Here is a 25359-nt window from a genome sequence, read left to right on the forward strand (position 1 = left end):
CTGGCTACACAAGCTGAGCAGAAAGTATTTGGTTTTTAGCCAACACAAAAACCAATACAGTGCCTTGCGAAAGTATTCGGCCCCCTTGAACTTTGCAACCTTTTGCCACATTTCAGGCTTCAAACATAAAGATATAAAACTGTATTTTTTTGTGAAGAATCAACAACAAGTGGGACACAATCATGAAGTGGAACGACATTTATTGGATATTTCAAACTTTTTTAACAAATCAAAAACTGAAAAATTGGGCGTGCAAAATTATTCAGCCCCCTTAAGTTAATACTTTGTAGCGCCACCTTTTGCTGAGCTGCGATTACAGCTGTAAGTCGCTTGGGGTATGTCTCTATCAGTTTTGCACATAGAGAGACTGACATTTTTTCCCATTCCTCCTTGCAAAACAGCTCGAGCTCAGTGAGGTTGGATGGAGAGCATTTGTGAACAGCAGTTTTCAGTTCTTTCCACAGATTCTCGATTGGATTCAGGTCTGGACTTTGACTTGGCCATTCTAACACCTGGATATGTTTATTTTTGAACCATTCCATTGTAGATTTTGCTTTATGTTTTGGATCATTGTCTTGTTGGAAGACAAATCTCTGTCCCAGTCTCAGGTCTTTTGCAGACTCCATCGGGTTTTCTTCCAGAATGGTCCTGTATTTGGCTCCATCCATCTTCCCATCAATTTTAACCATCTTCCCTGTCCCTGCTGAAGAAAAGCAGGCCCAAACCATGATGCTGCCACCACCATGTTTGACAGTGGGGATGGTGTGTTCAGCTGTGTTGCTTTTACGCCAAACATAACGTTTTGCATTGTTGCCAAAAAGTTCAATTTCGGTTTCATCTGACCAGAGCACCTTCTTCCACATGTTTGGTGTGTCTCCCAGGTGGCTTGTGGCAAACTTTAAACGACACTTTTTCTGGATATCTTTAAGAAATGGCTTTCTTCTTGCCACTCTTCCATAAAGGCCAGATTTGTGCAATATACAACTGATTGTTGTCCTATGGACAGAGTCTCCCACCTCAGCTGTAGATCTCTGCAGTTCATCCAGAGTGATCATGGGCCTCTTGGCTGCATCTCTGATCAGTCTTCTCCTTGTATGAGCTGAAAGTTTAGAGGGACGGCCAGGTCTTCGTAGATTTGCAGTGGTCTGATACTCCTTCCATTTCAATATTATCGCTTGCACAGTGCTCCTTGGGATGTTTAAAGCTTGGAAATCTTTCTGTATCCAAATCCGGCTTTAAACTTCTTCACAACAGCATCTCGGACCTGCCTGGTGTGTTTCTTGTTCTTCATGATGCTCTCTGCGCTTTTAACGGACCTCTGAGACTATCACAGTGCAGGTGCATTTATACGGAGACTTGATTACACACAGGTGGATTGTATTTATCATCATTAGTCATTTAGGTCAACATTGGATCATTCAGAGATCCTCACTGAACTTCTGGAGAGAGTTTGCTGCACTGAAAGTAAAGGGGCTGAATAATTTTGCACGCCCAATTTTTCAGTTTTTGATTTGTTAAAAAAGTTTGAAATATCCAATAATTGAGCCCTGATATTATAGCCAGGAAGGTGGGGCTTCAGAGGACAGGCTTGGCATCCATTACGTTTGCTTCAGGTGAATAAGATAGTAGAATGTTATACCGAGCCACCGACTGAAAGGGAAGCACTATTTTCAAAAAAAGAAGAAAGGGAGAGCATAGTTCACCTAACATGTTATTCCCTTTGAAAAATAAACAAAAACTCACACAATACACACTTATCAACCATGTCTTTTTATGGGGTCAGTATGCTCCTTTTAAGTTTGATCTCACACCAATGGAGACATCAAACCAATATGGTCAGACCTTTTAACAGAGGCCCAGAGTGCAGCCGTGAGTCTAGCTGAAGTGTTTATCCACCAGTGGTTGTATCTGTCAGCGTGACATATGAAGGCGGTTAACCCCGTTAGCAAGAGGGGGGAGGAGGGGGAGGAGATGGGTACACAGGAGAGCAGAGGGGTGTCGAACTGCAGGCCCAGCATGTTTATAATGAGAAGGGAACACCACACTGCAGCAGTGCATAAAGAAAAGGAGTCTATCGTACATTAAGCTCTGACTGTTTTACTGTGGGTAATAAAGACCCTTGCTGGCTAATCAAGATCACAGAGAAAAGATCATCCCTCAAGCAGTGACCACGACCAGTAAGGAGAGTTTTTTTCCTCTAAAGCAGATTATATTTTTTCCTTTTGAGGGTGATTATCACATCCGTTGTCTGAAATTGTGCCTCTCATAGTTTAAATATGAGTGTAATTGAGTATTGAAGGTAGGCTTGCTTGATCTGCTAAAATGTGATACTGTCCATCTGCCCTTAATGTAGTAGGGGTAGTGCTCAGAGAGTTAGGGGGTAGGGGATAGGTATTAGTATTGAATGTCCATATTTGGAGTATCAAAACAGGTTATATTATTTTACATACACTTTGATCCCATCAAAGTCATATAGCTTTTGCATTACCATGTCATTACAAATATTTCCATTACAGTCTATCTATAATACCAGCCTGTCTCTGAGGAGTTTATTGTGATGCTCATCTGAAATCCAGCCTAGCCTATAACACTGGAGTCTGTGCTGTGTTTACAGAGACCACTTCCCTCAGACGATGAGCTTATCCTTCACTTGTTTACATGCACCCACAGCCTTGCCATCACCATGGCAAATTAGTGGGGCTAATGACACCAGTGCGTGTGGATGAGTGTATCTTATGATTAATTTGGCTCTGAATGACAAGTGGAGGCCCTTAGAGAACAGAACGAAAGAGTCCTTTAGAATGGAGCAAACATGGCCATAATCAGGTCTTTTCATCTCTGCTCCAATCCTGCTGATCGTTACAGCCAAACGTTACTCAAGACACTCTCGGGGGATAATCTAAGTGATGTTCAATCAAACGGTGTGTGTTTCTATGTTAGAAAAAAGGTTTCCTGGCATTTCCTGGTGACTGCCCACTGAGAGGGGTCCTGGGAGACAGACAGTTCCACTGACAGTATTTTTCCCACTGACTCTGCTGTAACACGCAGTATTTTTACCAAAATTAATTTCTGAAACTAATTTGAAACTAACAGTGCCTGTATGATAATAATAATAAGAACTTTATCTGTGATAAATGAAGTATCTTGTGATAAATTGCAGACCACACTACTTGCCTAGAGAGTTTTCAGCTATACTTTTCGTGACTGTTTATTTACCACCACAGACGGATGCTGGCACTAAGACCGCACTCAGTCAGCTGTATAAGGAAATAAGCAAACAGGAAACCACTCACCCAGAGGCGGCGCGCCTAGTGGATGGAGACTTTAAAGCAGGGAAACTTAAATCAGTTCTACCTAATTTCTATCAACATGTTAAATGTGCAACCAGAGGGGGAAAACATCTAGATCACCTGTACTCCACACGCAGAGACACGTACAAAGCTCTCCCTCCCACCCCATTTGGTAAATCTGACCACAATTGTATGATCCTGATTCCTGCTTGCAAGAAATAAATTTAAGCAGGAAGCACCAGTGACTCGGCCTATAAAAAAGTGGTCAGATGAAGCAGATGCTGAACTACAGGACTGTTTTTCTATCACATACTGGAACATGTTCCTGGATTGTTTCAATGGCATTGAGGAGTACACCACATCAATCACTGGCTTTATCAATAAGTGTATCGAGGACGTCGTCCCCACAGTGACTGTAAATACATACCCCAACCAGAAGCCATGGATTACAGGCAACGTTCACACTGAGCTAAAGGGTAGAGCTGCCGCTTTGAAGGTGCGGGACTCTAACACGGAAGCTTATAAGAAATCCTGCTATGCACTCCGACGAACCATCAAACAGGCAAAGTGTCAATACAGGGCTAAGATTGAATCGTACAACACTGGCTCCGACGCTCGTCTTATGTGGCAGGGCTTGCAAACTATTACAGACTACAAAGGGAAGCACAGCCACAAGCTGCCCAGTGACACACGCCTACCAGATGAGCTAAATTACGCTCTCCGTAGCTGACGTGAGTAAGACCTTTAAACAGGTCAACATTCACAAGGCTGCTGGGCCAGACGGATTACCAGGACGTGTGCTCCGGGCATGTGCTGACCAACTGGCAGGTGTCTTCACCAACATTTTCAACATGTCCCTGATTGAGTCTGTAATACCAACATGTTTCAAGCAGACTACCATAGTCCCTGTGCCCAAGAACACAAAGGTAACCTGCCTACAGTGCCTTGCAAAAGTATTCGGCCCCCTTGAACTTTGCAACCTTTTGCCACATTTCAGGCTTCAAACATAAAGATATAAAACTGTATTTTTTTGTGAAGAATCAACAACAAGTGGGACACAATCATGAAGTGGAACGACATTTATTGGATATATCAAACTTTTTTAACAAATCAAAAACTGAAAAATTGGGCGTGCAAAATTATTCAGCCCCCTTAAGTTAATACTTTGTAGCGCCACATTTTGCTGCGATTACAGCTGTAAGTCGCTTGGGGTATGTCTCTATCAGTTTTGCACATCGAGAGACTGAATTTTTTTCCCATTCCTCCTTGCAAAACAGCTCGAGCTCAGTGAGGTTGGATGGAGAGCATTTGTGAACAGCAGTTTTCAGTTCTTTCCACAGATTCTCGATTGGATTCAGGTCTGGACTTTGACTTGGCCATTCTAACACCTGGATATGTTTATTTTTTAACCATTCCATTGTAGATTTTGCTTTATGTTTTGGATCATTGTCTTGTTGGAAGACAAATCTCCATCCCAGTCTCAGGTCTTTTGCAGACTCCATCAGGTTTTCTTCCAGAATGGTCCTGTATTTGGCTCCATCCATCTTCCCATCAATTTTAACCATCTTCCCTGTCCCTGCTGAAGAAAAGCAGGCCCAAACCATGATGCTGCCACCACCATGTTTGACAGTGGGGAGGGTGTGTTCAGTGTGATGAGCTGTGTTGCTTTTACGCCAAACATAACGTTTTGCATTGTTGCCAAAAAGTTCAATTTTGGTTTCATCTGACCAGAGCGAGCACCTTCTTCCACATGTTTGGTGTGTCTCCCAGGTGGCTTGTGGCAAACTTTAAACAACACTTTTTATGGATATCTTTAAGAAATGGCTTTCTTCTTGCCACTCTTCCATAAAGGCCAGATTTGTGCAATATACGACTGATTGTTGTCCTATGGACAGAGTCTCCCACCTCAGCTGTAGATATCTGCAGTTCATCCAGAGTGATCATGGGCCTCTTGGCTGCATCTCTGATCAGTCTTCTCCTTGTATGAGCTGAAAGTTTAGAGGGACGGCCAGGTCTTGGTAGATTTGCAGTGGTCTGATACTCCTTCCATTTCAATATTTTCGCTTGCACAGTGCTCCTTGGGATGTTTAAAGCTTGGGAAATCTTTTTGTATCCAAATCCGGCTTTAAACTTCTTCACAACAGTATCTCGGACCTGCCTGGTGTGTTCCTTGTTCTTCATGATGCTCTCTGCGCTTTTAACGGACCTCTGAGACTATCACAGTGCAGGTGCATTTATACGGAGACTTGATTACACACAGGTGGATTGTATTTATCATCATTAGTCATTTAGGTCAACATTGGATCATTCAGAGATCCTCACTGAACTTCTGGAGAGAGTTTGCTGCACTGAAAGTAAAGGGGCTGAATAAGGGGACCTGAAATGAGGGGTGGGGGCTTGAGGTGGGGGGATGCAATAAACACTGCTTTGTGCGGGACTTGAACAAAAGAAATTGGAGGAAAATTCTCCCGAAATTCCACCAACACATCTTCTGTGTCACACGTGAAGAAAGGACGCTTGACCATTGTTATTCTCCCTTCTGGGACAGCTATAAGGCCCTTACCTGACCCACCCCTCTTCAGCAAATCTGATCACGCCTCCATTCTGCTCCTCCCCACCTATAGGCAGAAATGAATATTGAATCTCTCCCTATCCCAGTCTGTTGTCCCCACTTGATTCAAGATGTCCACCATTGTTCCTGTACCTAAGCAAGCTAAAGTAACTGAATTAAATTACTATCACCCCATAGCACTCACCTCTGTCGTCATGAATTGCTTTGAGCAGCTAGTCAAGGACTCCAACCTTGCCCGACACCCTAGACCCACTACAATTTGTATACCGCCCCAATAGGTCACCGGACGACGCAATCACTGTTGCCCTGCACACTGCTCTATCCCACTTGAACAAGAGGAATACCTACAGAATGTGAAAATGTTGATAACCTCTCTGGGATCGTTCTGGACGCTAGCATCCCACCTCGCCAACAGCCAGTGAAAGTGCAGAGCGCCAAATTCAAAACAACAGAAATCTCATAATTAAAATTCCTCAACCATACAAGTATTTTACACCATTTTAAAGATACACTTCTCGTTAATCCAACCACAGTGTCCGATTTCAAAAAGGCTTTTCTGCGAAAGCAGAACATATGTTAGGTCAGCAACTAGTCACAGAAAGCATTCAGCCATTTTCCAAGCAAAGAGAGGTGTCACAAAAAGCAGAAATATAGATAAAATGAATTACTAACCTTTGACGATCTTCATCAGATGACACTCCCAGGACTCAATGTTACACAATACATGTATTTTTTGTTCGATCAAGTTCAAATTTATATCCAAAAACCTCAGATTACATTGGCGCCATGTTCAGAAATGCCTCCAAAACATACAGAGAAATTGCAGAGAGCCACATCAAATAACAGAAATACTGATCATAAACTTTGATGAAAGATACATGTTTTACATAGAATTCAAGATAAACTTGTTCTTAATGCAACCGCTGTGTCAGATTTCAAAAAAGCTTTACGGCAAAAGCACAATATTCAATAATCTGAGAACAGCGTTCAGCCACAAAAGCAAGCCATACAGTTACCCGCCAAGTTGTGGAGTCAACAAAAGTCATAAATAGCATTATAAATCTTCACTTACCTTTGCTGATCTTCATCGGAATGCACACTCAGGACTCCCACTTCCACAAGAAATGTTTGTTTTGTTCGATTACGTCCATATTTATGTCCAAATATCTCCGGTTTGGTCACGCGTTTATTTCACTATTCCAAAGGCAACAATGCTCGAGTGCAAAATCCAGACGAAAAGTCAAAAGAGTTCCATTACAGTTTGTAGAAACATGTCAAACGATGTTTACAATCAACCCTTAGGGTGTTTTTATAATGAATCTTCAATAATATTCCAACCGGACAATAGCGTATTCATTACAGAGGAAAAAGAAGGAACGGGGCGCCCGCGCGACCGCGTAGTAAACAACTGATCGGCCACAGCCTAGTCCACTTGTTGAAATAGCTCTTATTCGACCCCCTTCCACAATAGAAGCCTCAAACAACTTTCTAAAGACTGTTGACATCTGCTGGAAGCCTTGGGAAGTGCAATCTGGCCCCATAGACACAACATATTGGATAGGCAATCACTTAAATGAAACTACAAACCTCAGATTTCCCACTTCCTGGTTGGATTTGTCTCAGGTTTTCGCCTGCCATAAGAGTTATGTTATACTCACAGACATCATTCAAACAGTTTTAGAAACGTCAGAGTGTTTTTTATCCAATACTACTACTAATATGCATATATTAGCATCTGGGACAGAGTAGCAGGCAGTTTACTCTGTGCACCTTATTCATCCAAGCTACTCAATACTGCCCCCGTCACCAAGAAGTTTAATCAACTACAGCCAGCTCTGATTTCAACACCATAGTGTCCTCCAAGCTCGTCACTAAGTTCAGGGCCCTGGGTCTGAACTCCTCCCTGTGCAACTGGGTCCTAGACTTTCTGATGGCCAACCCCAGATAGTGAGGGTAGGCAACAACCCCTCCAGCATGCTTATCATCAACATGGGGGCCCCACAGGGATGTGTGCTCAGCCCCTCCTGTACTCCTGTTTCACGCAATGACTGCATGGCTACACACCACTCCAACTCAATCCTCAAGTTTGCTGATGACACGACAGCGGTAGGCCTTATTTTCAACTACGCCCTGGCAGAGTGGTGCCAGGAAAATAACCTTACCCTCAATGTAAAAAAAAACAAAGGAGCTGATCCTGGACTACAGGAGACATAAGAGGGAAAAAAAAAACATCCACATCGATGGGGGGTCAAAAGATTAAAGTTCCTCTGTGTGCACATCATTGAGGACCTGAAATGGTACTACCACACGGATACCATGGTGAAGAAAGCACAACAGCACCTCTTCAACTCAGGAGGCTGAAGAAATTTGACATGGCCCCTAAAACCCTCACAAACTTCTACAGGTGCACCATTGAGAGCATTCTGTTGGGCTGCATCGCTGCCTGGTACGGCAACTGCACTGGCTTCAACCGCATGGCTCTACAAAGCAGGGGTGAGCAATTCCAGTCCTCAAGGGCCTGATTGGTGTCACAGTTTTGCCCCAGCAAGCACACCTAATCAAAATATTCAGTTTATAATGCAATTTGATTAATCAGCTGTGTTTGCTAGGGATTGAGAAAAAGTGTGACACCAATCAGGCCCTCGAGGACTGGAGTTGCCCACCCCTGCTCTAGAGCGTGGTGTGGTCAGCCCAGCCCATCACCGCTGCCTGCCCTCCAGGACATTTACAGCACTTGTAAAAGGAAGGTCAAAAAGATCATTAAGGACCTCAGTTACTCGAGCCACGGTCTGTTCACTCTGCTACCATCTAGCAGACAGAGACGGTAAAGGTGCATCAGAGCCGGGACCGAGACACTGAGAAACAGCATCTATCACCAGGCCTTTTACTTTGTATTCTATTGTATTTGCAAGACAATTCTACCTCACTGTTGGAGATAGAAACATAATAATTTTGCAGCACCTGTTATAACACCAGCAAATCTGTGTACAGACCAATAACATTTGATTTGATTTGATTTTTAATTGTTTATAGATTGGTAGTGTTTGAAACTGACTAATTGACTTGAACACGTTTTAGTATGTTTCTAACTATATCAGTGGCCTAGCAGTAGTGATTTACGTGTTATGGGTTAGATGGAATGATCGGAGGCAAAGTACATAGGGGGTCTGTGTATAAGACAGAATGTTTCCATACGGGTGATAGAGCTAATAAGCATGAGGAGGTGTTTTATAGCCTCAATTTATGTGGACCCCAGCACAACAGTATCCCAAAGGTATACAGTCAGGCTAAGGGAGAGTGGGAATTGCCATGTTATCAAACTTTGATTTTTGCCATACATGATTATGTATACTTAACACATTACTAATACTTGTCATATTTTGTGTTTTCTTGTTCTTTTCAATTAAAAAAAAAATCTACTGAGATATTAATCATGCTTTCTTTTTCTGTCCATTTATAAGTAATTTCAAAGTTTATATGTTAAACAGTATGGAGTTACAATTACAATGCAAAATAGGAAGGACTGTTGGATTCTAGCTTGAATTATACTTATTCATGTAGCCATACTAAAACGTATTGATTACTTTACATGTATAATGAATGTATATGTTGGTGTCAATGAAGGGTGGATAAGAACTAGGTGTATGGAAAGTTATTGAGTGAGACAATGGGGGGAGGCAGGAAGTTTACATTCGGTCAAGCATATTATTGTTTAATCTCATGGATCCTATGGAGGGAGAATAAAGGGAAACAGTCTGGTTTCAGTCACTGATAAAGTAGGACATCCATGGAGTAGGGAGGAGTGAGGAATTCAGCCCGAGATCAGGTCAGATGAAGTGAGAAGGAACAGTCCTATTACACACATATACTTACATGCCCACGAAGGTTCTAGCAGGAGGCAGGGCCATGACTACACCAATGAGAGGAACCAATTAAGTTCTTGACTAGCAACAGCTGTCTAGATGTGAAAGGAGTTGACTCCGCCTAGTAGGAGGGTATAAATATATGTGCTTGTGTAAACATGTCTTTGTATTTGCAGCTGTATGACCTAGTGGGTGAATAAACTTGGTTTGAGCTTTTCCTAGTCATCCGTTTGAGTGTTTACTCTGTTTGTTTAGAACCTAACAGTAGAAATCTCTGAGGTCATGAAAAGCTCAGTTGACATTTTAAGTTGTTCAGAGTTAAAAACTGTTAAAGCATTGACTTTGATGAAAATTGATAAAGCTGCTGTAGACAAGGTATACCATTGATTTTGCAGTGTATGCATTTCAGGTTTTTGGTTTCCTATTCTCATGCAATACCAATGTTTTCATATTTTTTTCTCCCAAGGTACTGAGACAGACATCGACAAACTCCACGAAATGGAAAATGAACACATAGGCCTGTGAGTAAAATGAACCGGATTCATCAGGCTGGACCAAAACAACCCATTGTTGCATCTCCCTTGACAACATCATATGTTCTGACTGAGCTCCATTAAGTTTTACAGTGAGCTTGAATAGCCCACTCTGTGAGAAAAAAAATATCCTGTGCAGTTGCTCACGACACTGTTGTTGACTAAGTCTCTGAAAACAGGTTGAATAGAAAATTGAATGAAAGCAGCTGAATACATGTTGCTTACCATGAAGGCTCTTGTTCAATGAAATACAATTGGCTCTGCAGTCCACTCTGCAGTGTTTGGAGCCCTCCCACCATTGTCAGAGACTCTATGTGCGCCTCAAATGGCACCATATTTGATATTTAGTTCACAACTTTTGCCAGAGCCCAATAAGATTAGCATGCCATTTGGGACGCATCCCTCTTTGTTCCTTTTTACTTGTTAGAGGGTGACATTGACGTGACTCTGGGAGTGAGAGACAGGACTGAAGCGATAGGCGAACACAGTGCTGCTAATAACAGACAGACAGCCATCAAGCCTTTTTTTCAAGCCTTAATTCCTCTTGTCTACCCTGTATTCTAAAGAGCTGTGAGGAAGAGAAGAAGCTGGATCAGCACAAGCTGGCTGATAGTCACTGTTGGAGTGCAGCTCTCAGCACATCCTATCCTCAGACTCAGAGAGAGGAAAAACTTGCAGGGGTCAAAAAGTGACTCGACAAAGCCACAGCTTATATCAGACTTAATGGATAGTCTTTCTATTTTTCAGATGCCCAAACTTGGAGTCAACCCACCACAACAGGCCTTTCTCCCACAACAGCAAACACAGAGACACAGTAATATTGCCAAGACATCTCCTACAGCTGTTGGATGTCTTCACTCCCATCTCTGGACCATCACCCCCTCCCCCCCTTGGCCCTGACAGCTGCCGTGGCTTGGCTGGAGCCATGAGATCCATCATCCCGCTCCATCCCCGCCGCTTCGGCTGTCTGATCAATGATAGCACTAATAATAACCGCCACACTGTCACCTCCGTCTTCCCGGCCCGACCGGCACAGCCAGGGGCAGCTATGTGCAGATTGCCTCCTCCGATTAGGACCCCATTAGAGAGGGTGTTTACCCACACTCTCCCCCAGGGGCTGTCACGCTTTGCTTGCCCATCAAAAGACTGCATAGAGACCAAGGTGACCTTTTGGTCAAGTTGAAAGTGAATGTTATTTATGTATTGGTTAAATTGTCTGACAAAACTCAATTTAAGCTTTTTCCTTGGCTGATGCGATGCAATTTTGAATAGTACCTTAGGTGATGCTATATCGTAAAACATATTAACTGTTTTTCTGTGCAGCAAACTTTTGACTATTTATGAATGCTTAAGCATCATGCATGTGTATACACCTCCACAGTTCCACTCTCTGAAAGGTTAAGTGAGAATTCAGGCCACTCATCCCCTGTTGCCTCAATCACTAGGCCACACTTCACTGAGTTGTGGTGGACACTGGACAGTAATACCAGTAATACTCTGTTTGTGGGTGATGGGAGAGGGACGTCCAGCCTCTGTGCCCCTCTGTAGCCTCTAGCCCCTCTATGCCCCGGCGATGGGCATAGGCCCCGTAAATCACTAACCGTGGCACCCAACCCCATTACAGCACTCAGTTAAAACAATCATTAGAGAAAGAAGACATATTGCCTTGTCTATCGCTGCCCCACGCCCTGCCATTAGAGCTCTGGTATCAATCACTCGCTTCTCCAGAGGAGGAACAGATAGGAGCAAAGATCTAATTTTCTCTCAAAATAAGAGGTCGCGTTTCACTGAGTTTTTCCCAAGGGTAAACTAGGAACAATTTTTAAAACAACGTTCACTTGGAATGAACCTTTGTGGAACATGTTTAACCAAAGACTTATAACACATACAAATGCAGAACAGCATGGATGTCATGCAGGGTTGCCAAATATAGAGTTTACTGAAAGAGGACGCTAGGGGCAAGGCAAACACTACTGATGTAATTTCATTACAGATATGGGAAAAGGCATATTAAACGGTAAATACTAATGATCTATTATGATAATGTAGCCTCCACTGCCATACATAACCCACCTGGCACTCTAAAAGTGTTGCCCATTCTGCCCTTACTCTGCTGAGAGAGAAACTACTGGAGTGAATTGCGTTCCTGGCTAGTCCATTATCAGGCAGCCTCTCTCCAAGTAATTTCGCTGGCAACCAAGTAATCCCAATAGACAGAAAGGAAAAGAAAATGTCATATTTCCTCTTCACTCTTTAATTCATGAGTTTTCTCCCTTATCGGCTCACTGGAGTCCTGACCTCTGTAACTTCCTGCAGGCGTTCATTGTGTGCAAACCACCCAGGTTCCCCTCCTTTCACTGACATTGTACAGTTCCTTTCCGCCCCCCATGGGTCTGATAACACGTCACACATACAGAGCTACAGTATGGAGATAAGGGGATGAGGGGATAGGACTTCCCAAATTGCTTTCTTAAATTTGATTAGCATTTCACCACCTCCACTTATTTCTGAGCATCAAGGGCAGGCCACGGCCTTGCTGTACTATGCTGGGTTCTGCTATGTACAGTACGTGTAGACCGTTTTATGCTGAAGTGGGGACCTCCACAATTGTAGACCTCCACAAGATTAACGTACTTTGGTGCGAATAGTGCAAATCAATCCCAGAACAACAACAACGGACCTTGTGAAGATGCTGGAGGAAACAAGTACAAAAGTATCTATATCCACAGTAAAACGAGTCCTATATTGACATAACCTGAAAGGCCGCTCAGCAAGGAAGAAGCCAAAACCGCCATAAAAAAGCCAGACTACGGTTTGCAACTGCACATGGAGACAAAGATCATACTTTTTGGAGAAATGTCCTCTGGTCTGATGAAACAAAAATAGAACTGTTATGTTTGGAAGAAAAAGGGGGAGGCTTGCAAGCCGATGAATACCATCCCAACCGTGAAGCACGGGGGTGGAAGCATCATGTTGTTGGGGTGCTTTGCTGCAGGAGGTACTGGTGCACTTCACAAAACAGATGACATCATGAGGAAGAAAATGTATGTGGATATATTAAAGCAACATCTCAAGACATCAGTCAGGAAGTTAAAGCTTGGTCGCAAATGGGTCTTCCAAATGGACAATGGCCCCAAGAATACTTCCAAAGTTGTGGCAAAATGGCTTAAGGACAACAAAGTCAAGGTATTGGAGTGTTCATCACAAAGCCCTGACCTCAATCCTATAGAAAATTTGTGGGCAGAACTGAAAAAGCATGTGCAAGCAAGGAGGCCTACAAACCTGACACAGTTACACCAGCTCTGCTGGGCCAAAATTCCCCAAATTTATTGTGGGAAGCTTGTGGAAGGCTACCCGAAACGTTTGACCCAAGTTAAACAATTTAAAGGCAATGCTACCAAATACTAATTGAGTGTATGTAAACTTCTGACCCACTGGGAATGTGATGAAAGAAATAAAAGCTGAAGTAAATCATTCTCTTTACTATTATTCTGGCATTTCACATTCGTAAAATAAAGTGATGATCCTAACTGACCAAAGACAAGGAATTTTTACTCTGATTAAATGTCAGGAATTGTGAAAAACTGAGTTTAAATGTAGTTGGCTAAGGTGTATGTAAACTTCCGACTTCAACTGTACATTCTCATTTTCAGCACTCTGTAATGGAATTGAATCAATTCTCTGATTAAATGTGAATGAACTAATCAAATTGCAGTGGGTTAATTGAACTGTGATTTAATGTAAGGCAGTCAAAACGGTGTAGTTAAAACATAATTAAGAAGAGGATTGGATTGTGGATGGGCTTTTGGCCGGGCCAATAACTCAGAGAATTGATCAGTGGAGATTCGAGGAAGTAAGCTGCCAAGCAACGATGCCAATGAATGATCGATAGATCAAAGGTCAGAGGTCACATTGAATCGCTGTCATATGCACTTCTTTAATCAAGACTTCTCAACTAGAAAAAATAAGGCTTTTTGACCTATGTGCAAATCGATTATTCAATTGAGATCATACTGGAGACCATCATGTCTACATCTACAGTGATAGGGCCTGCTCTACTTTTATACAGGAAAGATTGAAACACGATTGCTAAAAACATAGTATAGCGTTGTATAATTCAGGTCAAGCATCATAGGACCTTCATCAATCATGAAACGTGCAGCAAAATAAGGACTGTGGTAGTATTGCTGATAATAGAGAGAGAGAGAGAGAGAGAGAGAGAGAGCGAGAGAGAGAGAGAGAGAGAGAGAGAGAGAGAGAGAGAGAGAGAGAGAGAGAAAGTGAAAGTGAGAGAGAGAGATGGTAATCCACACTAACAGATGGTTTGGTTCTTATCTAGGTGTTCTGATCTGGTTTGGGACTTGGAGACAGAAACAGCTCTGTCCTTTGGAGAATCTAAATTGGTTTTGATTGACTCCTCACGTCCTCTCCTTGCCTGTTTTTTAAAAAGGTAATGGAGGAGCGGAGGCAAGAAGAAAAACATGGAAACAAATGCGCTTGTATGAAATTAGACTCTCCTTCTGAACTTGGGCGAATTACGTTAACTGGGGTGGAATCCCAAAATAAATGTGTAAATTGATTTAAAAAAAATCTAAAACATATCTAGTTGTGCAAAATTGTATAAATAAATAAATATATTTTGTTTCGTTTATAAATATGTGCATGCTTTTCTCCTTGGAGAAAACATCAGCTGATTCAAATGGGGTGTGGCGCCGGGAGGATAATCTTGTGCATTCTCTGCCGAAGTAGGTAAACAAGGAGGTGGGCATACTCCTCCATTCACCTGCTAACCATTGGAGGAAAAAGTACCCAATTGTCATACTTGAGTAAAACTGAAGATACCTTAATAGAAAATGACTCAATTAAAGTGAAAGTCACCCAGTAAAATACTACTTGAGTAAAAGTATTTGGTTTTAAATATACTTAAGTATGAAAAGTTAAAGTATACATTATTTCAAATTCCTTATGTTAAGCAAACCAGACTGCACCATTTTCTTGTTCTGTTTTTATTTTACGGACAGCCGGTTGGTTATACACTCCAACACTCCGAAATAATTTACAAACGAAGCATTTGTGTTAAGTGAGTCCGCCAGATCAGAAGCAGTAGAGATGACCAGGGATGTTTTCTTGATAAGTGTGTGAATTGGACCATTTTCCTGTCCTGCTGAGCATTCAAAATGTAACGAGTACTTTTGGGTGTGAGGGAAAATGTATATAGTAAAAAGTACATTATTTTGTTTAGGAATATAGTGAAGTAAAAGTAAAAGTTGTCAAAACTATAAATATTTAAGTCAAGTACAGATATACTAAAACACTACTTAAGTAGTACTTTACACCACTGCTACTAAATAACTGACACTCTCCTCGACCATTGACCACTCATGGAGGAGCGGAGAGATAGAGATAGAGAGAGAGAGTAATCCACACTAACGATGGTTTGGCCCCTCTAAAGGTGATCCTGGTCACAAAGGGGTCAAGGAGGTGACATCCGTCACTGGGGAACAGAGAAAAATACCCTAAACTGCCCGACTCCTCCCCTCACAGCAGCAGCAGAGCGATGACGGCCTTGTCTCAAATAAGGGCCGATCTATTGGTCTGATTTGTGGTCTGCGGAACAATTTCAATACCCGTCCTTGCACTGATAGATGAGGCACCCGTTTGATAAAGGGCCAATTTGCCACAGGGGCAATAGGGATGGAATTGCATCGGTGTCCTTTATTATGTCTGCTCCTCAATATCGAACAAAACAGGATGGAAAAAAAAGAATGCGCAAACCCAAGCAGGCATAGTAAAAGGAGGCTTCGATTGTAATATAGTTCTCTTATCTGTGCCCCAGGACTCAGGTGTGTTCTCTTTTTATGACTTCAAACTTTAGCAAAATAAGAGGGGAAATACTGGATGTTTTGGTTATTGGATCATAATTTGACAGGTAACAACTTCACAGTCAAAACAGAAGTTTGTCGTTCTATCAATCCTAAAAGGTTATGCAGATTACTGTAACGATGCAGCCTAGGCTAGACCTATTTCCCTCGTATTTGTTATCAAGGGGTGTCACATGTTATTAAAGTTGCCTATTTATTCATGTTCAGATTAAAGCTCACATTTGTATGCGTTAGCAATAGTGGTTCTTTACATACATTTTTTTAAACATTTATTTAACTACGCATGTCAGTAAAGAACAAATTCTTATTTACAATGACGCCATACCCTGGCCAAACCTGGACAACGCTGGGCCAATTGTGCGCTGCCCTTTGGGACGGTAGTGACACCTATTGCACTGAGATGCAGTGCCTTAGACCACTGCACCACTCGGGAGTCCATACTTAGACCATGTCATTTCGTTGCTTATTTTGCCTAAAAACCAATGTTTAGTTTGTAATATTTCTACCACTAGACTACTCACCATCTTGAGAATCTTATGTTGGGTGTTCTTCTAGTATAGGTAGACCGTCCCCTTCTCATGTACTACTTTACCTGTGTAGTGTGCGCACATGGTTTGGGATAATCCATTCTGAAATGTCAGTGACAAAATATTACATTTTGTGCTAATTTAAATGCTTTATACTATTTCCAATTAACATGATTTAAAAAAATAAAAAATAAAAAATTATTGTGTCCTGTTTTGATATATATTTTAGTTTCATTTGTGGATCCACCTGTTGGTAGTATATCCTACATGAGACCATTTCCTTTTTCCGGCTGTTTAATGGAGTGATCATGTACTCGTAGGAAGACAGAAACTGAGAAGTCATAAGTCTGACATAATTGAGGTTAAGTGCTTTTGAAATCGGACCAATTCTTTAATCAATACGCTTGATAAGCTAACTAACGCTGCTAATAATAATGTTAGCTAGCTTGCTTAACATTGACAATATGGTCAAACTAGCTACATCATCCACATTGATAATGTAGAGGCTGTATTGATAGTGTAGCTAATGTAAGTAGCAATGTATCCACATTGATCACAACTGAGCAACTCGGGTAACATAATTTTCTCTGAGTGTCCCACTTGTAATTACGACTTGGAGAGTAGTTCAAGTAAAACTTCCCAGTCGGAACTCCGAATTTACAATAAATCTGACAGCATGTGAACATATGTCATTTTTTCTTGTAAGTCATTATTTGCACTGCGTGCCTACAACACTGTAAATAAGCCTTCATTTTTATCACACTAGTCCATCGGTCTCCAACTATGTGCTACAAAATCTAACTAACTAGGCTGCCGGGTCTCCTAGAATTCATATGCAGAATACAATAATACCATATTTGGAATGTCTCAGTGAATAATAATGGCTTTCCTCTCATTTGATACCCAACTTCTTACGATCACTGTCTTGTGTACCCTCTTTTCGTCACCTTTGAAAATCATTACCACCTATTTGATAATCATTCAAACCTATGCAACCAAACCTGTACAATCAAAGGAGACACGCTCAGAAGTGATTCAAATGATTTATGAATATAATGCATAGATACATCTTTAATCATCTGCTCTCATTTCACATTGAAGTGGTGCCTTGCATAAGGTGAATTAGCATTTCTGTTCATAATACAGGAAGCAGTTTGACTCATAGGTCCTTGGAGAGGGACCAGGGCACATTTTGTTTCCCAACACTGTTGCTAAGGAACCTGTTTAAAAACACATTTTTAAAAGGTAAGACCTCTGACACAGCTCACAATGAAAACTAAAATAGGCTTATTTTGTTGGATTAATTCATTTCTAATAAATTATAATATCACACAGGGTCTTTGTTGCCTTTGTTGTCTTCTCTGGGTTTCCATAGATTTATGGGGACTTGTTCTGCATAAGTGGTATGACGCAATGGGGTGAAGGGGGGTTTGGGTCTGAGGGAAATTAATCGTATTATTATTAATTTAATTTGCTTGCCCTCCACTGCCATTTGTAGTATCACTGATCATGGGCCTTTTCTTTTCCTAATCAGGTTTTACAGTAATAGGAGATTAGAATCTTCTCCAAAAGGGCATGTCTTGGTTTACAGAGAATCATTGGACCATGGGATGCATATAGTACCTCATTCAACCTTTCGTGAGCATAAATACTATAGATTATCTCTTTTTAGGGGATATTTAGTGCTTAAATGTATTATAATCCTGAGCAATCCAGGTTTTGTCCTGTAATCCTGTTTGTTTTTCATTTGGCCCAAAGCTGAATATCCTTAAATGAACGAAGACCAAAAGAATAATGAAATGAATGACATAAAAATGTTTCATCTTATTTCTATCGTAGGCAAAGAATCCAAGCAGTACATCTCTCCACAATAGTGTAAGATCTTCATAAATGTGTTCAATTATAAATCTACTGATGTCTTGCCAAAGTTTTTTTACATGAATACAATGCCAAAAAAGATGCAACACTTTCTGGGTGGTCATTACAAAGGGAACAATTTGAGTTGATGTTTTCCTTAAACTTCTTCATATAGTGGTTTGCAGGATAATATTTAGGAATAATTTTAAAGGAAACTTCCTTAATTTTGTTAACAAGTACGTATGTGTGTGGCAACATCGTGTTCGTGTCGTTCTGTTGTTGAATGGACCAAAAGAGAAACAAATCTTTCCTACTGGTGAGTCAACAGGGAAGGTAGGCTCTGAGGGTCAGGTCTTGACACGTTCCTGAATAATAAAGCCACACCTGAAGGAATGGCATCTAAAACAATTCCAAAATCTTTAGGTGTTACAGGGACCTTGTAAAGTGATAAGAATTCCTTATAACTGAGTAAAAGACCCTCTGCATTTACCAGTTGGCTCACCAATAGGATATTATTTCGGAACCAATATTCTAAAAACAAAGACGTATTTTTATACAATATATCCTGATTATTCCATATATAATATATGTGTGGAGAAAAATTATGCTTATAAATTAAGGACCATGACAAGAAAACCTGCCTATGAAAAGCAGAACGTTTCACTGGAACTATGTCAATATTATAATTGCAAACCAACATGAAGTTAAGGCCACCAAAAGAAGAGAAGACATGACGAGGAATAAAATTCCATATAGAAGTGGGTCTTCTTAGGAATTGTTTTATCCAATTGTTTTATCCACCATTCTCATGTGTTCATTACAACAGTTTTCATAATGTAATGGGTTCGGTTTATCCACAGAAAGTTGAAAAGCATCTGGTCTATGTCCTTGATTATTTTACCATCAAGATATAAAGATAGAGCGCCATATGTTAGTCTAGAGATACCTTCTGCCTTGGTTATTAGGACTCTTCTTTTTAAAGATAAGTCCCTCTGTAACCATTGATTTAGCTTCTTCTGGGTTTTTAAATGAGGGTTAAAATTGAGTAAGCCTCCATACTTCTGATCCTTTGTAATGGTTATGCCTAAATATGTAAGTTCTTCTTTTACTGGAATACCATAATATGAAGGTGTCACCCAATCTTTGACAGCCATGAGTTCACATTTATTAATGTTAAGATATAGACCAGATGCTTTGGAAAAGGATTGTATCACATTGATCAATATGGGAATTTGGTTAGCGTCGAATACTACCCACACTAACCGTACTATTTGTGACTTGTTTGAGTATATAGTATGCTTATTGGTTATAGTATGAATATAGTTAGTATGCCAAAAGTTCCCGGATTCCATACTAAATTCGGCAAAATATGAAAAATACACGCGAGGGACACTTCCGTACTTTAGGGCCCATAATGCAATTCTTCAGGAGACGGGAGTGGCTTTACATCGTTTTCAGATTTGAAGAAAACGGCAGAAAATATGCAGCCGAAGTACGAGAGCGGATACAAATGCATTGCTTTAACTAATTATGACAAATGTTAAGCAATGTAATAAAGTAATTGCTTTTCAAATCAATTACGTTGGCTGACAATTTGTTAGCTATGCTGTCCTTACGAACCACATAGCATATCAATACAGCAGTATGTACCAGTATGTTAGCTAGCTATCTATACATAAAATGTGCTAGTATAATAACTATAGGCTATCTAACTACCCAACGTTTAATGACTTGATTATTCTCGTCATTCTTAGCTTAGCTAAATGGTATAGTCGTTTTGCATTCTCAATGGACATTCGGGTGCTTTCAGAAATTCGCTCTGGCTATCTACTCCGATTTCAGAACACTCTCGTCTGAGTGTACCGGAGCGCATAATAATGACATTTACGAGCGCTCAACACCGGTTGAATATGGCCGCGTCAGTTAACGTCTCGGCAAAAAAAAAGCGTAATTAAATTGTTGTCACCAACGCTCTGGAAAACATGAAAACTGCCTAACCAGCTCTGCTAGGTCGAGTAAAATGGTCAGAGTGGTCACCGAGCATCCAGTGTGCGCTCTGAATTTACAAACGGACAATCTGACAACGTTGTGAATCTACGAGCGCATCCTGGTACTCAATATTGCATTTAAGAACACACCCAAAGTCGTAAAATGTCTAACTAGTAATTTGTTATGCTAACTAGCTAGCAAGATGACCGAGGTAAAGAGAGATTCAAATAGGATATTCGCGCTTTCAACTTGAGCCACAGACTCCAAATAAGTGTCATGATGTTGGAAAAATTGCGCACAACATTGCACAGGTCTTATTTTCACGATTTGGACATTAATTTGCTTTCAAAGGCTAATAAACAGTGGAAATGTGAGCAGCATTTTGTATTCCCAGTTGAATTAGTACAAACTTTTTTTAACATTCTAATTTCAATAGCTCCTTGGTCATGTGACCTAATGACTTCAAACAAGGTTCAGTATGTCCACTGACTACCCTTCTATATTTCACACCCTTTATTTAGTTTGTCCATTTTCATCTCACATGATTTTGCATGAATTTTTCCAAATTAAAAATTGCAATAGCTCCTTGGTCATGTGACCTACTGACTTCAAACAAAGTTCAGAATGTACACTGAGTGGGCCTACACATTGCACACCTTTTAGTTTGTCAATTTTCATCTCACATTTTTACATTAATTTTTAAAACTTTCAAATTTAAATAGCTCCTTGGTCATGTGACCTACTGACTTCAAACAAGGTTCAGAATGTCCACTGACATTTAAATTAGGATTTTTTTTAGTAAAGTCTTGTGAGATGAAAATGGACAAACTAAAGGGTGTGCAATGTGTAGGCCCACTGAGTGGACATTCTGAATCTTGTTTGAAGTCAGTAGGTCACATGACCAAGGAGCTATTGACATTTTTAATTTTGAAAAATTAATGTAAAATCATGTGAGATGAAAATTGACAAACTAAAGGGTGTGCAATATAGAAGAGTAGTCAGTGGACATTCTGAACCTTGTTTGAAGTCAGTAGGTCATATGACCAAGGAGCTATTGAAATTCAAAAATGTAAACAACAAAAAGTGTGTGCAATGTGTGTCTATGCCATCTGGTAAGCAACAAACCGTTTTGAAAGTTTTAGGAGTAATGGTTAAAGAGCTATTGAAATTTGAACAATTTGATTTGTCACTATGTTAATGGTCCCTAACTGCTGTTGGTGGATGTAAGGTAAACTACAGGCGAATATTGTTGAATATCGAACCTGAAACTGTCTTTACCTTGATAGCAAGATGTTGCATGGCAACAGCATCAACTTCTGGTAGACCTGTGAAGAGTTAGTATGCTCAACTGAAAGGATACTGTTCGTTTACAGTATACTAAAATTAACTAATAGTATGTAGTATATACTCATTAAGTATGTAATATACAGTATGTTAGTATGGGTATTCGAACAGCTATAGTCTTTACACTGTACCACTCAAAGGGGGGTATGCAGTGTAGATCTCTTAAAAAGAGAGATTTGAATCTTGATCCTCTCTTTACACTACACAAGTATCTTTCCTGGACCTAGTTTGTGTCTTCAAAGTAGTGTAGTGTAAAGAGGCCTAGGGATGATGATGATATCCATTAAAACTGTGTTTTTACATTCCTTCCTATTACTTATCTCCTCTACCATACTCTAAAGCACCAGTAATCATACTTGAGTAAAATTAAAAATAGAAAATGACTCAAGTAAAGTGAAAGTTAGCCAGTAAAATGATACTTGAGTAAAAGTCTAAAAGTATTTGGTTTGATTTAAATTACATTTTTAAGAATTCTGATTTACAATGACGGCTTACTTTAAAGCATGGACAACCCCTCCCTTAATGCAGACAACGCTTAGCCAATTGTGCGCCGTCCTATGTTTTAAATATACTTAAGCATCAAAAGTAAATGTAATTGCTAAAATATACTTAAGTGTCAAAAGTAAAAGTATGAATAATTTCTAATTCCTTATATTAAGCAAATCACACTGCACCATTTTCTTGTGTTGTTTTTATTTACGGTTAGCCAGGGGCACACTCCAACACTCAGACATCATTTATAAACAAAGCATGTGTGCTTAGTGAGTCCACCAGATCAGAGGCAGGAGGGTTGACCAGGGATGTTCTCTTGATAAGTGCATGAATTAGACCATTTTCCTGTACTGCTAAGCATTCAAAATGTAATTACTTTTGGGTGTCAGGGAAAATGTATGGAGTAAAAAGTACATTATTTTCTTTAGGAATGTAGTGAAGTAAAAGTTGTTCAAAATATAAATAGTAGAGTAAAGTACCGATACCCCCAAAAAACTACTTAAGTAGTACTTTAAAGTTTTTTTTACTCCACTGCCTTTGTAACCTTTGTTTAACTAAGCAAGTCAGATAACCCTCCCGTGGTCCTGGGGTCAGGGTGACCCAGGTCCTGTGTGTGGAGGGCTCCCTGCTCTGTGCTCTGTGCTCGTGGGTCAGAGCGACCCAGGCCCTGTGTTTCCAGGGCTCCCGCTCTGTGCTCTGTGCTCTGCGCTAGTGGGTCAGAGCGACCCTGCCAGCCATTGGCGAGGCGTATGCCGTTGAGTGTAATAGAGAGTCTGCGAGTGTGGCGAGGTTGTGCCTGGCTCCCCGCTCTGTGCTCTGCGCTCAGTGCTCGTGGGTCAGAGCGACCCTGCCAGCCACTACACATGTCCAGACATGCCCCGCTGTGTGCTAGAGAGCAGCCAAGTGTTATAGTTGTGCTCTGTGCTCACGGGTGAGAGCGACCCAGGCCCTGTGTTTCCAGGGCTCCCGCTCTGCGCTCTTGAGTCAGAGCGACCCTGCCAGCCACTGGCGAGGCGTATGCCGTTGAGTATAGTAGAGAGTCTGCGAGTGTGGCGAGGTTGTGCCTGGCTCCCCGCTCTGCGCTCTTGGGTCAGAGCCACCCAGCCAGCCACTACACAAGTCCAGACATGCCCCGCTGTGTATAGTAGAGAGTCTGCGAGTATGGCGAGGTTGTGCCTGGCTCCCCGCTCTGCGCTCTTGGGTCAGAGCGACCCAGACAGCCTCTACACAGGTCCAGACATGCCCCACTGTATGCTAGAGAGCAGCCAAGTGTTATTGTTGTGCTCTGCACTCACGGGTCAGAGCGACCCTGCCAGCCACTGGCGAGGCGTATGCTGTTGAGTATAGTAGAGAGTCAGCGAGTGTGGCGAGGTTGTGTCTGGCTCTCCGCTCTGTGCTCTGCGCTCGTGGGTCAGAGCGACCCAGCCAGCCACTACACAGGTCCAGACATGCCCCGCTGTGTGCTAGAGAGCAGCGAAGTGTTTTTAGTTGTGCTTTGTGCTTGTGGGTCAGAACGACCCAGGCCCTGTGTTTCCAGGGCTCCCGTTCTGCGCTCTTTGGTCAGAGCGAACCTGCCAGCCACTGGCAAGGCGTATGCCGTTGAGTGTAGTAGAGAGTCTGCGAGTGTGGCGAGGTTGTGGGTGGCTCCCCGCTCTGTGCTCTGTGCTCTGCGCTCTGTGCTCTGCACTCTGTGCTCTGCACGTCAGAGCGACTCAGCCAGCCACTGCACAGGTCCATACATGCTCCGCTGTGTGCTAGAGAGCAGCCAAGTGTTATTGTTGCTCGGGTGGGGTGGGTCAACTGCACACGGCTACACACAAGCGTGCAAGCGAGCCTCGTGCATTTTCAGGTCTCGGTCTCCCGCGTAAGCCGGCTGGCCGGCCATATGTAGAGAGGATACTAATATTGTCAGCGGCACACACACCCACCCACACCCACACCCACACACACACCCACACACACACACAAAGTGACCTGCGCCCCACCCGTGCCAAGTGCGCTCTTCCCAGCCACTCAGTGGACCCCATCAGTGGAGCCAAGCGGCCATGACCATGCGTTTTACGGCCGCGCAGGTTCTAGAACAGATCTTGTCCAGCGTGGCCCAAGAAGACTACTCAGATTCCCAGGAGGAAGAGGAAGAGGTTTCGGGAAGACGAAGACGGGGAGGAATACAACCCCGAGCGCAGCGAGGTCGACAATGCTTCTTCTCCTTCTTCTGAGGAAGAGCCCGAGGAAGCACAGGTACTCGAGGCTGCTGCGATTCGACGACCGCCAGTCGAGACCCGCCAGACTCGCCACGGACAAACTCACAGCCATACGAGAGGTCTGGGACCTGTGGGAGGCGCGGCTGCCGGCCCTCTACAACCCGGGGCCTGACGTGACGGTGGACGAGCAACTGGTCCCGTTCAGAGGTACTGTGCATGCGTGTGCGTGCGAATGTGCGTGCGCATGTGCGTGCGCGTGTGTGCGTATATGTCTATAGAGAGGTAGTAGCTGTAGCAGCGGGAGCAACGGCTGTGGCAGCACTAGCAGCGTGTGTAACACAAAAGGCCGTTGGCCCCAATGAGACAGTAACGACACTAATCTCTTGTCCCCTTTCCAAAAGGCCGCTGTCCTTTCCGTCAGTACATCCCCAGCAAGCCGGCGAAATACGGCATCAAGTCGTGGGTGGCCTGCGACGCCAAGTCCAACTACGCTTGGAAGATGCAAGTGTACACCGGCAAGCCGGCCAGCGGAGGCCCCGAGAAGAACCAGGGGATGCGCGTCGTCCTCGATCTGACAACGGGACTGAGCAGTCGCAACGTCACCTGTGACAACTTCTTCACCTCCTACGAACTGGGCCAGCGGCTCCTCGAGAGGAACCTCACCATGGTGGACACAGTGAGAAAGAACAAAGCCGAGCTCCCGCCCGCGCTGCTCGAGTCCAGGGGCAGACAGGTCCTGTCCTCCAGGTTTGCCTTCACGCCCACCGCCACTCTAGTGTCCTACCTGGCAAAGAAAAACAAGAACG

The sequence above is a fragment of the Oncorhynchus mykiss genome, chromosome Y (genome assembly GCF_013265735.2).
Source record: "Oncorhynchus mykiss isolate Arlee chromosome Y, USDA_OmykA_1.1, whole genome shotgun sequence".
In the NCBI taxonomy this organism is placed as follows: domain Eukaryota; kingdom Metazoa; phylum Chordata; class Actinopteri; order Salmoniformes; family Salmonidae; genus Oncorhynchus; species Oncorhynchus mykiss.